The sequence below is a fragment of the Dromiciops gliroides genome, chromosome 5, assembly GCF_019393635.1.
Source record: "Dromiciops gliroides isolate mDroGli1 chromosome 5, mDroGli1.pri, whole genome shotgun sequence".
NCBI classification, from domain to species: Eukaryota; Metazoa; Chordata; class Mammalia; order Microbiotheria; family Microbiotheriidae; genus Dromiciops; species Dromiciops gliroides.
In genome coordinates, this window is record NC_057865.1 from 160,112,552 (window position 1) to 160,130,333 (window position 17,782).

At 34.8% G+C, this 17,782-nt stretch overlaps 1 non-coding gene across 1 annotated transcript; it reads right to left on the reverse strand.

Moving 5' to 3' along the window:
* Positions 1-5,080: 5,080 nt before the first annotated feature.
* Positions 5,081-5,187, reverse strand: LOC122730313. Its single transcript, XR_006353497.1, has one exon. It is a non-coding gene; the product is annotated as a U6 spliceosomal RNA (small nuclear RNA).
* Between the last annotated feature and the right edge of the window lie 12,595 nt (positions 5,188-17,782).

Here is a 17,782-nt window from a genome sequence, read left to right on the forward strand (position 1 = left end):
TTTTAATTTTTTTAAGTCTCAACTATCAGCAAAATAAATCAAGTCCTGATTTGTAAGGACTGATTTCTGAGGTATAAATATTCACACTGAAAATTTAACAATTGACTGTCACCCAGGGTCCTGTCCTGGATTCCTTTCTCTTCTCTCTCTACATTACTTCATGATCTCATCAGTTCTCATGGATTTAATTTCCACTTCTACAATAATGATTCTCAAATGTACCTTTTGGGCCCCGATCTCTCTACTGAAATCCAGTCTTATATCTCCGAATACTTTTCAGACATTTCAAACTGGATATCCAGTAGACATCTTAAACTAAACATGCCCAAACAGAACTTATTTTATTTTCACCTAAATCTTCCCTCTCCATCCCCCACCCTTTCCCCATTACTGTAGAGGGCGACGCTATCCTCCCAGTCCCTTAAGTTTGCAAATAAGGATTTATACTGAATTCTTCAATATCTCTCATCTCCTATATCCTAGCTGTTGCCAAGGCCTGCCAATTGCACAATTGAAACATCTCTCAAATACACCCCTTTCTCTCATCTGACATGGTCTGACACCATCTGATACCACCTGACACTACCTGACACTGCCATCTCTCTAGCATAGGCCCTCATCACTTCATGACCACATTATTGAAGTAACCCAATGGTGGATCTGCCTGCCTCAAGTCTGTTGCCTCTCCATTCCATTCTCTATTCAGCCATTAAGATTATTTTCCTTAAATGTACATGTTGTCATGTCAATGCTCCTACTTAAAAAATTCCAGTGGCTTCCAGAAAAAAATACAAAATTTTGTTTGTCATTCAAAGCCCTTCATAATAAAACTACTTCCTACCTTTCCAATATTCTTATACCTTACTACCCAACATGTATTCCATCTAGTGACACTGCCCCCTGACTGTTCTCTCTGGCTGTCACCAGAGTAGAATGCTCTACTTCCTCATCTCATATTACTAACCTTTAATTCCCAACCACAACTCCTCTGTTAATTATTTTCTATTTATGCTATATATATATATATATATATATATATATATATATACATATACATATACATATACATATACATATATACATATATATATGTACACATATATATGTGCACACACATATATACATACATATATGTCTACACACACTTGCTTTGTATATATTTGTTTACATGTTTTTTCCTCATTAAATTGTAAGCTCCTTGAGGGCAGGCACTGTCTTTTCTCTTTTTGTATCTCTAGTGCCTAGCACTGTGCCTGGCACATAGTGGGAATTTAATAAATATTTACTGATTGTTAGATTAATAAACAGAAATCAGAAATTGTGCTTGAACCTGGTAATTACATCTCAAAGAGTAAGAATATTTAAGGAAGAGATATAATTCTAATTTAGCACTACCCCACCCACTTTTTTTTCCTTTTCTTTTTTTTTTTAGTTTTTTCTTTTTTTTTAGAGTGAAGTGGCCAAATTTCTGGCTCCAAAATCCTATTTCCCTTCTTAGCAGGAATTAAAGTCTCCCTTGAAGAAGAATGGGAATAGAAGAGGTTAGAGTTGTCTATTCTACCTCACTACACACAGATAAGGAAATTCAGTGTATTTTGAGGTGGGAAATAATACTAAGTATAAGATGTTAGGCTATGGATTACATTTATGTATTGTCTTGTGGTTTGTAAAATGATTTAGATAGAAAGATAGACAAAAGGTAAATGAGCAGACAGATGGCTAGATATAGAACATTTATTAAATGTATTGCACATACCCTGCACTTTGGTAAGTATACAAATACACATAAGCAAGATAGTCTCTAAGCTAATGGTCTTCAATTGAGAACATATCAGGATTTGGGAAAGAGGATGGGGTATAGCATTGTAGTCCAAGATTCCTGTGGGAAAGATGCGGATCATGTCTGAAGAACAGACTGCATGTTAAAGTGACTGCCAGAAAGTATTTTTCATATAATATCTGATTTGATTCTTCTAATACCCTTGTAAAGATAGGTGCTATTATCATTCCCGTATTGCTGAGTAGGAACCTAAGACAGAGAAGTTAATAGTCTGCCTGACACAAACTAGGAAGTATCTGACACAACATTTGAACTCAATGCTTGCAGGCTCTCTATATGGCCCTCTATCCACAATATCCTTTACTGTGCTGATTCAGGACATAAAAATGAAAAAGAAATCTTAGATCTGGAAAGACATAATAATAAATGCTATGCATTTATGTACAAATGCATATATTATTATCTCAGGGATTCCTACAACAACCTCATGAACTATGTCTTACTGATATAATTTCAACATGTTAGAGATGAAACTGAGTTTGAGAAATTAGAATAAACTTCAGAATTATAAAACTAGTGAGACAGAATTTGAAATATGGTGTTTACTAATTCTAGTTCCCAAGTGTTATCTGAAACTCCTGATACATAGGATGTAGCCTCTGGCACGAGTCTTAAAAGGGTGATAGGTATTTTTTTCTGAAGTGAGTCTTAAAGTGTGCTAGGTATTTTTCTGAGATGGAAATGATGAAGAATTCCTATTTGGTATGGGAAGGAAGTCTATGCAAAAGTATAGCATATTAAAGGGAGACTTATGGAATAAGTCTGTAAAGGCAGAGTCAGATTTTGGAGAGCAAGGTGTTTATATTTTAAACTAGAATCAATAAAATTCCATTAAAGATTTTTGAGAAGGGGAATGCCTAAATTAGACCTATTTATTTATGTGGAGGATAAAATCCAAAAGGAGAGAGTCTAGAAGAAAGGAAAACATTTTAGAAATCTATTAAATTGTCTAGATGAGAGATGAGAAGAAAATAAACTAGGGAAACAGCACTGTGAATGGAATGAAAGGTATAGAGATATTAACAGATGTTGTAGAGGTACAATCCATAAATCACTAGGTGGTGCAGTGGATCGAGTGCCAGGCTGGGAGGCAGGAAGACTCTTCCTGAGTTCAAATCTGGCCTCAGATACTTACTATCTGTGTGACCCTGGGCAAGTCACTTAACCTTACTTGACTCAGATCTTCATCTGTAAAATGAGCTGGAAAAGGAAATGGCAAACCATTACTGTATCTTTGCCAAGAAAACTCTAAATGTGGTCAAGAAGAGTCAGACATAACTGAAAAATAACTCAGCAGCAGCAACAACAATGCTTTCCTTAAATGATTACATGTGGGGAAAGTAAAGAGTCAATGAATGAAGAGGGTAAAAACATTTATTCAAGAACTACTACTATGTGCTAAGCACTTGGGATGTGAGTAAAAAGAGAAAAGTGGTCTCTGCTCATCACAAGCTAACATTCTATAAACGGCAATACAGAGGATACAAAAGGATGCTTTGATCTTGAAAGTAATAGGGAAAGTCAGTATAAGCAGAAGTGAAATCATTTATTCTTCTTTTCTGGAAGAATAATCAGTAATAGTGATTTGATTATTTACTGAAAAAGAGGGGGAAAATTTGAAAATATGCAGGTGAGGATAGCAAAGCTGTTTTGGCCACTATGTCAGGCTGTTGACTCCCTTTGAGATTACAAGGCACTTTCTTCACAATAACTCCTTTTAAGTACTACAGGACATGGCACATAGTAGATGCTTCATAAATGCATATTGATTGATGTAGATAGTGTCACTAATCTGTTTATAGATGAAGAAACTGAGGCTGAATGAGAAGTGATTTGATTTCATACATCTAACATCAGAACTCACTTTGTCCAACTCGAATACTTTCCTACTCTGAATATATTTATGAACATAACTGTTGGAACATATTCTAAAGGCAAGTATCCTGAACTATTTAAAATGCATTTAAATGCCTTTTGTATTAAGGGTGTGAGATCATTTGTAAAATGATATGGAGTAAGATGTGAAGATTTTGAGTTATATGCTTGTAAAAGATATAAAGCTTGGGATGAAACTCAAGTAGGACATTTCATCTTAGGAATGTTCATAAATTGACAAGAAAACATAAAGATATGGCAAAATTTTGTTATAATGTCTATAAGAATCTCTTCTCATCATCAATGGTAGTGGATCTACAATGTTCAGGTTCTAAAAATATCAATCCTTGATATACTATAAGAGGAATTAGAAATCGTGATTAAGAAGATGATGCAAGAAGAGCAGCTGGGCCAGGACAAGTACAAAAGGACATCTGTTTTAGAGGCAACATAATCTTTAAAGCATTGAAGGGTTCTTTTATAAAATATCTAAGGAAAGAATGTAAAAATCATCACTTGTGTGATAGAGCAGAAAGAACAATGGGTTTGGATTTAATGAACTTGGGTTGAAAATCTGGCTCTTATCACTTGATAGCTGTGGATTTCAATTTCCTTATTCGTAAAATAATGAGGTATGACTACATTATCTCTGGGGTAGCTGGGTGTTCGAAAATAGAGCACCTGGCCCAGAGTCAGGAAGTTCTGAGTTCAAATCTGTCCTCAGACACTTGCTTGTGGTGAGACTTTGGGCAAACCACTTAACCTCTCTTTGTCTCACTTCCTCATCTATAAAATGGGGAAACACTAGAGAAGGAAATGGCAAACCATTCCAGCTCCTTTGCCAAGAAAATCCCATGGACAACATTCATGGGTGCATTATTAAATGACTCAACAAAAACAACAAATCACCTCTAAAGACCACCGCAACTTAAAATCTCATACTATATGCAAAATAATATATATATTTTTACACAATACTCATGGTTATTGTCTTATCTCTACAAAAATACTTTCGAGCTACACACATATCATTGGTATTCTAGATGAAAATATAAGAAATGTATAGGCATATTTTTACAAACGATCTTTCACTACAGACTATTATAATTGAAGATGCAGAGAATGCACAATACTGCTATTTGTTGTTCATTGACTATTTTTAAAAAAAAATTTACACACTGAATTCATGATTAAAGGATCTTTAACAAGGAATCTCTCGGGAATAACACTATGCAATTTTTGCATAAATGCAATGCATCTACCAAGATTATTATTTAACAATCCTCACTATTGTCAGGCAAGGTTTTAAACAGGGAAACATGTGCTCATCAATTTTTTTGCCACTGCTATTTCATATCATTTTTTTAAAATATGGAACGCTTCACGAATTTGCGTGTAATCCTTGCACAGGGGCCATGCTAATCTTCTCTGTATCATTGCAGTTTTAGTGTATGTGCCGCTAAAGCGAGCACTGCTATTTCATATTTTTTGCACTTATATATAGTACACAGAGAATATGGTCATGCTCAGTTTCTGTATGTTTAGTCTGTAACTTTAGGGTCTGTTTGATGTATTCTAGGAGAAGGGACAGAGATTTTCTAATTTATTAGTCTAAAATTGTCCTTGGGAGTATGAAACAGAGTGGACTCTGTTTTTAGTTGGCCTTGCCCAAAATCTGGAGTAAAGGGAAGTAAAACTTGTAGGTTAGACATAAATACAAATTGACTCTGAAATGCAAGCTTCTTCTACCATTACAAAATTCATGTCAAGAAAGGTGGTATACACCACTCTCCTTCTTATGTAACCTACCACCATACTTCTTACTGTCTTCTTGAAGAAAACCTTAATAATATAAGGTTTTTATATTATGTAATTACTTGACTTCTTTTGCATCTTAAACCATATTTTCCAGCTTAATTATTGTCATCCTCCCCATGCTCACATTTGTTTCGAAGTCTGCTAGCAATAAAGTTTAGATTGGCATACTTAGAAGGAACTTGTTCAGTTCTTAAATTTTCTTAACCACTTTATTCATTGAAAAAAGTATAGCAGATAAGAAAAAAAGTATCTTCCTGCCTTATTTTGCTTATGTTCATAAGGCTTGTTGAGATGCTCAATTGTTTCCTTAAATACTGACACTTGGGTGTATATTGATGTCAATTCTGCCCACTTCTTTATTCACATATCAACAAAATCTTGTGAACCACCTTTATACTTGACTACAACTTTCTGTCTTCTGATTACCTTTATAAGAGGAATGTTATTATTGTCATGATTCTGTTTCTTGAATAGTATGCCAAAGTTTGGTCTCAAAATGAGGACATCACATTTATAGTGTCAAAAGTAAAATTAATATTCAAATACAGCCTAAAATAATGATTTGTTTTGGCTTTTTCTCCTTCCTTTTCCACTATACTATATTAATATCATTAAAAATAGAAACATTAGATGAGCCTCATTTATATTTTTATTTGTTTTAAATAATGACTTTTTATGTAGAGAGTTAATGTAGGCCAAATAATTCAACCTCTAGTGATGAATCTGTTTTGCTCCACTATAAAAACTAGATTAGTCTCTAGGAAACAGAATAAATTTTTCACTGGAAGTGCTCTCAAAGACTTTCTAGTTTGTTAGAATCTCACAGAGCTTGTTTTTGAAGGCAATGCCTTCAAGAATACAGTGTCCCATTCTGCTATTATAAGGTAACAAGAAGTGAGTGTTTTAGAATAATGGAGTGTACTGACCCTAGCAAAAAGAGAAAAAAATAGTTTGGCATATTCTGATTTTGATGAAGATATAGTTAAAAAATTTCACCAGATGATTTTCTAAATCCCTTCCTAAACATTCCATTGATTGTGGTTTTTAGAAATTTGTCAATAATTTACAATAGACTAATGACTTTGATTTCAAGTTTGATGTTATCTGTCATTTTCTGTCTCTATCTCTTTCTCTTTGTCTCTAACTCTCAATTTAATTTGGACATAGATTTTATGTCCTTTAGCACCACTTCCACTTTCCCCAGTTTTTCAAATACAAAATCACATTAGGTAGTTCTTCCAGTATCCTTGGATGTAGTTCATTTGGATCTGGTGATTCAAACACATAGAACACAGTTAAATTCATTCTTGTAATTTCTTCTTTTACCTTGAACTTCAGCTTTCTGTTCCTTCCATTACAAAAATCATCCTGCTTAGCAGAGAAAAAAATAAATAAAATGAGAACTGAATTCTCTGTTAATAACTGTTTATTGAGTCCTGACTATGAGCCATGCAGTGTGCAAAGCAATCATGTCCTCTGTTTTTATTGTTCCATCTACTCCCAATGGTAGTCTGATCCCTTTTTTTTTCTTTTTTCTTTTCTTTTTTGCAGGGCAATGAGGGTTAAATGACTTGCCCAGGGTCACAAAGCTAGTAAGTGTCAAGTTTCCATGGCCAGATTTGAACTCAGGTCTTCCTGAATCCAGGGCTGGTGCTTCATCCACTACACCACAGAGCTACCCCCCAATCACTTTTAAAATTCCCTTCTTGATGCCATCATAGCCTAAAAGAAAAACATTTTTTTTAATTGACTTTGACTATTGACTAACTACACCAACTGGAAGAATATTTATAAATACAGCTTATTTAGGTGGGTTTATATTTAAAATCCCCCCTTCTAGCTATATATCCTCTTCCTTCTAACTTATCCATACTCTAATTTGTCATACATGTGTGTGTATTAACTTAAATATATCTATATATTTATATCATCCCTATCTCTATGGATATAAACACAAGCATAAAACAAATGAATTGTTGGTGAACTCAGATTAACCCCATTAAAATCCTCTTTCTGTAATGCTTGCAATATTGCTCATAATCATGTAGTATGATGATACTTTTTTGTTAACACACACACACATATATATATATTATACCCATAAAAATCATATATAAGTATATCCATATATAAATATGTATGTATATGGTTATTTAGCCATTAGTAAATATATACATATTTATGTTAAATATTAAATGTTCACTTATTTTACTCTGTTAGGTGAAGACAACTATTAATCAAGAAGAGATTTCATCCCTTTCCCAAGGTGTCAAATACCATTTATTTAATGGCCTGTTGACAGATTTGGTATACAATGATCTTCTCTTGAGTAAAGGAGCTCATAGATTTATAGAAAGTATTATAAATAGTACATTATATTTGCTTAAATAGTGTGGAGAAAACATAGAAGACTGGGTAATTGAATGCATTACAGACAATGTCGTTTTGTTCTAGTCTTTTTCTTCAGTACCCATGCCTGTTTAGTCTGGGTCTATCCAATACTTGTTCATAACCACTCTGTTGGGCCTTGAACTGAGGTCAGGCTGTTCCTTGCTAATGCCGTGATATAAACAAGTGGTATGGAGACATCTACTATCCCATGGCCGATCTAAACCTTCTGGAGCACTCTATGGAAAGCTTGGCATTCTGTACAGCTTTTAAGCAGATAGATGATTTTCAGATCAGCCCTTCATTCTTTGATTTGGCTTTATGCAATAGGGAAAGCCATGTGGATGAAATTAGGAAATTTAGAAAATTAGAACAAGAAAACTACTCTGGAATGGGAGACACGCTATGTTGTAGTGTATGACTTTTTGTTTTGTTAAGGGCCAGAAAGCTATTATTGTACTCAAAGAGGAAGAAGTCCAAATGGGCGGGGGGAGCCCTTTTTCCTTTCTTCTTACCATCCATGCCATTTTGCAGTATGGAAAAAATCTTTCCCCAAAAAATTCTATCAGTAGACCTTTCAAGATTATCTTCTGATTTGTCATATAAGAAACATAACCTATTCCAAATTTTAAGTTACTCTTAAAGTTATTAAATTCTTATTTAAATCAAACTACTGTTTGTTCTTATAAAAAAGGAAACAGGAACATAGAAAATAAGAGATTGAGGAGAGTTTAGATAAATCTTATTCATCTATGAGTAATACAGATTAAGAAATTAAGGTTTAAACAGGGCAAAGAATATGATCTTCTGTAAGTCACACAAGTTTCAAACCAAGTTCATCTAATGCCAAAAATACCACAAAACTTCCAGGTCTAGAAGATATTAACATGTGTCTTTGTATATTTAACTTTAATCAGTGTCTTAATCTTGTTTATGGAAGACTGAATTTACCAACTGACATGTGAGTCATGAAGAATTTTAATCCAATAAATTGTGTAAGGATAATGGATGGGAAGGACTTTGGAGATTTTCTAGTGAAAAAGTGTCAAATGTGAACTTCAGGCCACATAGAATCCACAACATTTCCAAGGATAACCCAAACCAGATTATGATAAAATTGGAAAAAAAAATGACATCAGCTTGACATCATTGAAAACACTAGCTTTACTTTCCCTCTCTGAAACAATTAACTAATAAATGGTTATTTGGTCTTTGCTTTATCACATCCAGTAATGGGGAACTTTCCCTAATTATGTAATTCATGATATTTTTAGAACTCTAATTTGGAAATGCTTTCTCGTCTTGAACCATAATTAGGTTTCTTATAAATTTTACTCATTACTGATAGTTCTTGCATCTCAAATTTTTTTTTAACTCTAACTTCTTAGAAACTTATTTAGTAAATATTTCAAGGTTATATTGGAGATAAGGGTGTTAACAAAGAGCTAGTACCACCTTGAGAATGAGATAGGTTGCTGCTGCTGTTGATGATGATGATGGCAGTTGTGGTGAGGAAGATATCAATGTAAATGATCATGGTAGTAATGCTGATGAAAAAAGTATTGTGGATTTTTTTGTAAACAATACATTGTTCAGTGTTGCTTTTTAATTCATTCTGTCACCTTCCTACATTTTGTGTGTGTGTTCATTCCATTTATATTCATAGTTAGGATTCCTTTTCTCCATTACATTCTTGTCCTGAATCCCATATTTTCAAGGAAAAAGACAAAGGGACAAGAAATGGAATTCTATTAACACTAGTAATTCATATTTGGATCCCATTTATTTCAGTTCCTTCACCTCTCCTTTGCTGATCCTGATCTTTCTCTCCCTTTCTTTTATCCTTTCCTCTACATTATAATCAGTTACATATATTTTAAATTTATTTGTTTGTTATTGTCCCTTCCCATCTCCATTTTCTCTCTTTAATTCCAATTTCCCTTTCCATGCTTGGTGACTTTTTAAATTTTGTATTTCTCAACTGTACTTGTCCCTACCAAACTGACTTTATCTTATTTAGACATAAGTAAAGTTCATGAAATTCACATTGTCCTGCACTATCTCCATGATTATGTATCCAATATGTTATGTAGTCTTTTTTTTTTCTTTTTTTTTCTGGTGAGGCAATTGGGGTTAAGTGACTTGCCCAGGGTCACACAGCTAGTAAGTGTTAAGTGTCTGAGGCCGGATTTGAACTCAGGTTCTCCTGAATCCAGGGCCGGTGCTCTATCCATTGCTCCACCTAGCTGCCTCTAGTCTTTTCTTTTTATTTAACAATTACCTTTTCATTATTCTTCAAGTATACCTCAGTATCTCTTTTCTTTCTCTCTCTCTCATTTCCATACATACACATTGATAGGAGCTGAAAATCATTTCCATACATACACATTGACAGGAGCTGATTCGTAAGTCACTTCTTTGTCTCCTCTTTGTCCTCAAAGATGGTGAGATCAAATTCTTTTTTTGTTTGTTGGTTTGTTTGTTTTCTTTGTTTTGTCTTGTTTTGTTTTTGCAGGGCCATGAGGGTTATGTCTTGCCCAGAGTCACAAAGCTAGTGTTAAGTATCTGAAGCCAGATTTGAAATCAGTCCTACTGTGCCACCTAGCTGCCCCTGTGAGATCAGATTCTAAAGGGTTAATAGTCTCTTCCCCTCAAAGTAAACCAGTATATATATATATATATATATATATATATATATATATATATATATATATATATATATATATATATATATATATATATATATATATATATATATATATATATATATATATATATATACACTTTTTAGTGAGGCAATTGGGGTTAAGTGACTTGCCCAGGGTCACACAGCTAGTAAGTGTTAAGTGTCTGAGACCGGATTTGAACTCAGGTACTCCTGACTCCAGGGCCAGTGCTCTATCCACTGTAGCATCTAGCTGCCCCTCAACCAGCATATATTAAGTATGTACCATGTAATAGTCACTCTGCTAAGTCACAGAGATAGAAAGCAAGGGGAAAATTGGTCCCTCCTTTCCAGGAAATCAAAATCTGATAAAAGAGAAAACATGAGAACAAGTATGTACAGGCTACATTTGGGGTAGACTTAGAGGGAAGGCATCAATATTAAGGGAATTTTCTTACAGAAGGTGAGGTTTTAGCTAAAAACTGAAGGAAGCCAGAAAGCCTAGGAGGTAGAGATGAGGAATAAAAAGTTTCAGATATGAAGATAATTGGTAAATGTGATTAGAGTTGGGAGATGGCTTGTCTGGCTAGCATGACTGGTTGGGGATTATCAGTGAAGCAGAAAAAGGTTTAAGAAGACTGCTAAGATAGGAATGGTTGCTGTTTGTGTTGTTTTCCTTCATTCTTGAAGAGAAACATGACATCAGGGTGATGTTGTGACTTTACATTGAATTGGATTTAAGTGAGGGAGAGCTGTGCAAGGTCACCAACCTCACTCTCCTCCAGAGCCATCTGGATCCAGTGGCAAGATATACATCAGGATCACTGAAGATGGCCCCAGATGTTGTAAGGCAATAGAGGTTAAGTGATTTGTACAGAGTCACACAGCTAGTACCATGTTGAGGTGAGATTTGAACTCAGGTTCTCCCAACTTTAGGGATAGTACTCTATCTATTGCATCACCTTGCTGTCCCAATAGGAAGGGACAAGATTATGAAAGGCTTTAAAAGCCAAAATGAGAATTTGATATTTGATCTTGAATGGAATAGGGAGCCACTGGAGTTTATTGAATAGAGGATGATGATATGGTAAGACCTGAATTTTAGGAAGAGTAGTTTGACAAATAAGAAGAGGATGCACTGGAAAGAGAAGAGACTTGAGGCAGAGAAATCAACCAACAGACCATTGTCTAGGTCTAAAATTTTGAGGACTGGTTTCAAGGTGGTTCAGAGGAGAGGAGGCATAATTAAGAGATCTTACAAAGGTACAAATGACAGGATTTGAAAACTGATTGTATGTGAAAAGTGAGGGAGGGGGAGGAATCAAAAATGACTCCTAGATAGTGAGTCTATGTGACTGGGAGCATGGTAATACCCTCAGTATTAACAGAGAAATTAGGAGGAGGGGAAGGTTTTTGGGGAAAAGTAATGAGAAGTTAGGAGAAGGGGAAGGTTTTTTGGGAAAAGTAATAAGGTCAGTTTTAGACATATTGAGATAAAATTTCCATGGAATACCCAGTTCCCTAATATGCAGTTGGGGTTATGAGCACAGACTTTAGGATAGAGGTTAGGGCTGGAAAAGTAGATATGAAAATTATCTGCATAGAGATTATAATTGAAAAAATTAGAGCCGATAATATAACTAAGTGAAATATTATAGAGATAAAGAGAAGGCCCAGTAGAGAGTCTTAAGCCTCATCTGTATCTAATAATTATAATCTGTTTCCAGCATAGGAGATTAATAAAGAACAGAGGAGAGCAGTAGAAAACAGCATCACACAAACATAGAAAGAAGAGAGAAAAGGTTGATCAATTGTGTCAAAGGTTGCAAAGTGCACAATAAGGATGAGGACTGAGAAAGGGCCATTAGATTTATCAAACAAGGGATCATTAGAGAGTTTGGAGAAAATAGTTTTGTTTAAATAATGAAATCTGAATCCAGATCATAGTAAAGAGAGTGAAAGAAAAGAAAGTGGAGGAATTTATTGTGGTTGGTCTTCAGCTATATAGGAAGATAATTAGTGGGGATGAATGGATCAAAGGTTTTTTGAGAGTAGAGGGGATATGTTAGTGGAGAAGCAGCCAGGAGACAGAGAATGATATAAAATTAGTGGAGTAAAGGGATGATAGAACAGACATTATGATGGAAAAGATGGGATGAAGTAGATCACCACAGTGACAAAAAAAACCCCAAAACAAACAACATCTGATCTTAGATGATGAAGAAGGGAGGAGAACTCATAGAAAAGACCCTAATTTTTTTCAGTGATATCTGAGGCAAAGATCTCAGCTGAGATGGTAGAGTAAAGGAAAGCTGTGGAATGTTTGAGGATGGCTGAAAAGGTATCTAAAATACAGTGTGATAAGCAGGATAGTGAAACAATTAGAGAGATATAAAAGACTTGCTTTGACATTTTGTTGTTGTTTTCCCATTTTTTTAGTTGAGTCTTACACTTCTTTATGCCATTTTGGTGTTTTCTTTGCAAAGACACAGAAATCATTTGCAATTTCCTTCCCCAAATAATTTTACATATGAGGAAACTGAGGCAAACAGGATTAAGTGATTTGCCCACAGTAATACAACTAATAAGGATCTGAGGCAAAATTTGAACTCAGGTCTTCCTGACTCTAGGCCCAGAAGTCTACCTTCTACAATTCTGGAACATAAAACATAAATCTGTGTGCCAATTTAGCACAGTTTAATGGTTTTCTCTAGCTTTATTCAGCAGCATGTGAGTAGGAATAAAGGCAGAAGATCATGGGAATAATCCAGGAGTGAAGTTTTGGAGGGCAAATTCTATGATATGATAGAGGGTCAGTAGTTTCAAGGGAAGAGAATAGTGTAGAGTTGAACTGGTTAAAGAAAGGGCCAAAATGAGGAAAGGAAAATAATGTAATCAGGTCACGTTTGATGAACTGGAAAAAAACTGAGAGTTAGAAGCCCTACTGGTAACAGAGAGGACAGCAAAAAGACTCTGGAGTTGGAGAAAGAGTGGAATGATAATAGATAAAGGAATCAATGACAATCAGATGAAGAAATTTCAAAGTTCATGAACAGTGATGTTGTACACTTGTCAGAGATGGCAAAAACAAGTGTATTACCATCTTTCTGTGTGTAGGTGTGGTGGGGTTGAGAAGCAGGTCATGGAAAACAAGTAAAGTGAGGAATTAGGAAGTTATAGTATTTGAGCAACATTTTGTATGTTAAAGTCTCCTAGTGAAGACTGGAGTTGGGGAGGGGAGAATGTCTTAGGATGTAAGTATTTAATCAGCATTTAGTTCTTTCAAGTTGCTCAAACTTGCTCACTTCTCTAGGTTTCTGTTGTCTCCTCCATTCAAGTTTAAAAATATTTTTATGCAGGTATGGTTACTTCGAGAGTACTATTTGTAAGTCATATAGTCTATTAAATTCTTGTTTTCTTTCCTCTAGGATTATCCTTAGTTTTTCAGGATAAATTAGCTTGGCTATAGATATTTTTTCCTTTTTACTATATTATTTGCCAAACTTTGGGCAGCTAGATGGTGCAATAGAGAACCATGCCTGAAGTAAAAAAGACCTGAATTCAAATCCAACCTTATATACTTATTAGTTGTGTGACCCTGGAGAAGTCACTTAACCCTGTATGCCTGACTTTCTTCATGTGTAAAATAAAGTAGAGAAGGAAATGGCAAATCATACCAATATCTTTGCTAAGAAAATTCCATGGGCAGCTAGATGGCACAGTGGATAGAGCGCCAGCCTTGGAGTCAGGAGTACCTGAGTTCAAATCCGGTCTCAGACACTTAACACTTGCTAGCTGTGTGACCCTGGACAAGTCACTTAACCCCAATTGCCTCACTAAAAAAAAGAGAAAGAAAAAAAAAAGAAAATTCCAAATGGCATCACAAAATTTAGACATGACTGAAGGAATCAAAAACAAATGCTAACCTTTCTTTTCTTTTTCTTTGATTCTTTGACTAGTTATTTTCTCCCTTCATATTTTCCACATTACTTGTTTTTGATGTAAGATATTTTATGTGTTCTGTGTTTTCTTTTTCTTTTGACTTTCTTCTTTTCCTCCTCAAGGGAGGCTGTATCATCAGAAGAGAACCATATCTCAGTGACTGAAAGAAGATGGAAGGAGTGAAAAAGGAAAGTATTGTAACTCCTAAGAACTTTCTCATTATTAGGGCAGCTGGATGGAACATATTTAGATAGAGAACACAGGTGTGAGTTGAATATGAAGGGATGATTTTTTTCAGAAAATATTTTATTATATTCCAGTTATATGTAGAGATAGTTTTCAACATTTGTTTTTATAAGATTTCTAGTTTGAAATTTTTCTCCCTCCCTCCACTCGCTCCCCCCCTTCCCAAGACAGCAAGCAATTTGATATATGTTATTAAATATATTTCTGTATTAGTCATGCTGTGTAAGAAGAATCAGAGAAAAAAGGAAAAACCTCAAAAAAGAAAAACATAAATAAAGCGAGTATGGTTCAATCTGCATCTAGATGCCACAGTTCTTATTTTCTGGATTTGGAGAGCATTGTTTCTTACAGCACAATAGTATTCCATTACATTCATATACCACAACTTATTCAGCCATTCCCCAATTGATGGGCATCCCATCAATTTCTAATTCCTTGCCACCAGAAAAAGAGCAACTATAAATATTTTTGTATATGTGGTCTCTTTGGGATACAGATCTAACAGTGGTACCATTGGGTCAAAGGGTATGAACTGCCCCATAGCCCTTTGGGCATAGTTCCAAATTGCTCTCCAGAATGGTTAGATCAGTTCACAGCTCCACCAACAATGCATTAGTGTTCCAATTTTTCCACAGCTTCTCCAACATTTATTATTTTCCTTTTTTTGTCATATTATCCAATCTGATAGGTGTGAGGTGGTACCTCAGAGTTGTTTTAATTTGCATTTCTCTGATCAATAGTTATTTAGAGCATTTTTTCATATGGTAATAGATAGCTTTGACTTCTTCATAAGAAAAGTACCTGTTCATATGCTTTTACCATTTCTCAATTGGGGAATGACTTGAATTCTTATAAATTTTATTTAATTCCTTATGTATTTCAGAAATGAGGCCTTTATCAGAAATGCTGGCTGTAAAAATTGTTTCCCAGTTTTCTGCCTCCCTTCTAATTTTGGCTACATTGCCAAATTCTGTTTGTACATTCTGTTTGTACAACAACTTTTTAATTTAATGTAATCAAAGCCTTCGATCTTCATTTCATATTCTCTATCTCTTGTTTGGACATAAATTGTTTTCCTCTCCATAGATCTGAAAGGTAAACTATTCCTTCCTCTCCTAATTTATCTATGATGCCACCCCTTATGCCTAAACTTTGAACCCATTTTGACCTTATTTTAGTATAAAGTGTAAGATGTTGACTATGCCTAGTTTCTGCCATACTATCTTACAGTTTTCTCAACAGTTTTTGTCTGTGATAAAATAATCAGATTTGGCAGATGCCTAGGGGACCCACCTGAAGATTAATTTGGAATTGTTTGAATTGGGTGAGACTGAGAGACTGACTGAGAACCTATTTAAGGATGATTAAATCGAGACTACACCTGGTTGGCCCTGAGTGGGGTGGACTATAACATCAACAGGAGACCACCCTCAACCAATCAGCTTGAAGGACCTCCCCTTCTGAGGAGGGAGACAGGAGGTAGGAAGGTGAGGCTAGCTCACTGGATCTTGCTCTTTTTACATCTGGGATTTTGACTTGGCAGCAGATAGAGAAAAAGAGAGGGCCCCCATGTGTTGTCTTTATTCTTTAATAAATCTTTAAGAGCCTAAACTCTTGATAAATTTATCAGTATATCTTAGCTAGTTTCCTCCCAAAATGGGGGGGCAGGTAAGGACCCACATTAGATTTTAAACATCACATGTCAAATACTTACTGAGTTCTTACCTTAGAAGCTGGAGTCTTTGTTTTTATCAAACAGTAGATTACTATAGTCATTTACTCCTCTGTCTCCTGTGCCTAACCTATTGCACTGATCTCTCTATTTCTTAGCCAGTACCAAATAGTTTTGATGATTGCCACTTTATAGTATAGCTTCAAATTTCATACTGCTAGCCCACCTTCCTGTGCATTTTTTCCATTAGTTCCCTTGATATTCTTGACTTTTTGTTTTTCCAGATGAATTTTGTTATTATTTCTTCTAGCTCTAAAAGACAATTTTTAGTTAGTCTGATTGGTATGGCATTGAATAAGTAAATTAATTTAGGTAGAATTGTCATTTTTATTAAATTAGTTCAGCCTGTCCATGAGCAATTGATATTTTTCCAGTCACATAGATCTAATATAATTTTGTGAAAAGTGTTTTGTAATTGTGTTCATAGAGTTCCTGGGTTTGTTTTAGCAGGTAGACTCCCAAGTATTTTATATTGTCTGTTGTTACTTTAAATGGAATTTCTCTTTCTATCTCTTGCTGCTGAGCTTTGTTGGTCATGTATAGAAATGCTAAGGATTTATGTGGGTTTATTTTATATCCTGCAACTTTCCTAAAGTTATTGTTTCAAGTAACTTTTTAGTTGATTCTCTAGGATTCTCTAAGTATACCATCATATCATCTGCAAAGAGTGATAGTTTTGTTTCCTCCTTGCCTATTCTAATTCCTTTAATTCCTTTTTCTTCTCTGATTGCTAAAGCTAACATTTATAGTACAATATTAAATAATAAGAGGTGATAATGGACATCCTGGTTTCACCCCTGATCTTATTGGGAAGGCCTCTAACTTATCTCCATTACATATAATGCTTGTTGATGTTTTTAGGTAGATACTGTTTATTATTTTAAGGAAAGTTCCACCTATTTGTATGCTCTCTAGTGTTTTTTATTAGGAATGAGTGATATATTTTGTCAATTGCTTTCTCTGAATCTATTGAGATAGTCATATGATTTTGGTTAGTTTTGTTATTGATGTGGTTGATTATATTAATAGTTTTTCTAATTTTGAACCAGCCTTGCATTCCTGGTGTAAATCCCACCTGGTCATAGTGTATTATCCTTGTGATCCCTTGCTATAATATCCTTGATAATATTTTATTTAAGATTTTTATATCGATATTCATTAGGGAAATTGGTCTGTAATTTTCTTTCTGTTTTGGCTCTGCCTGGTTTAGGTATCAACACCATATTTGTGTCATCACCATGCATACTCTTTGACCTAGTAATGCCACTCCTAGGTC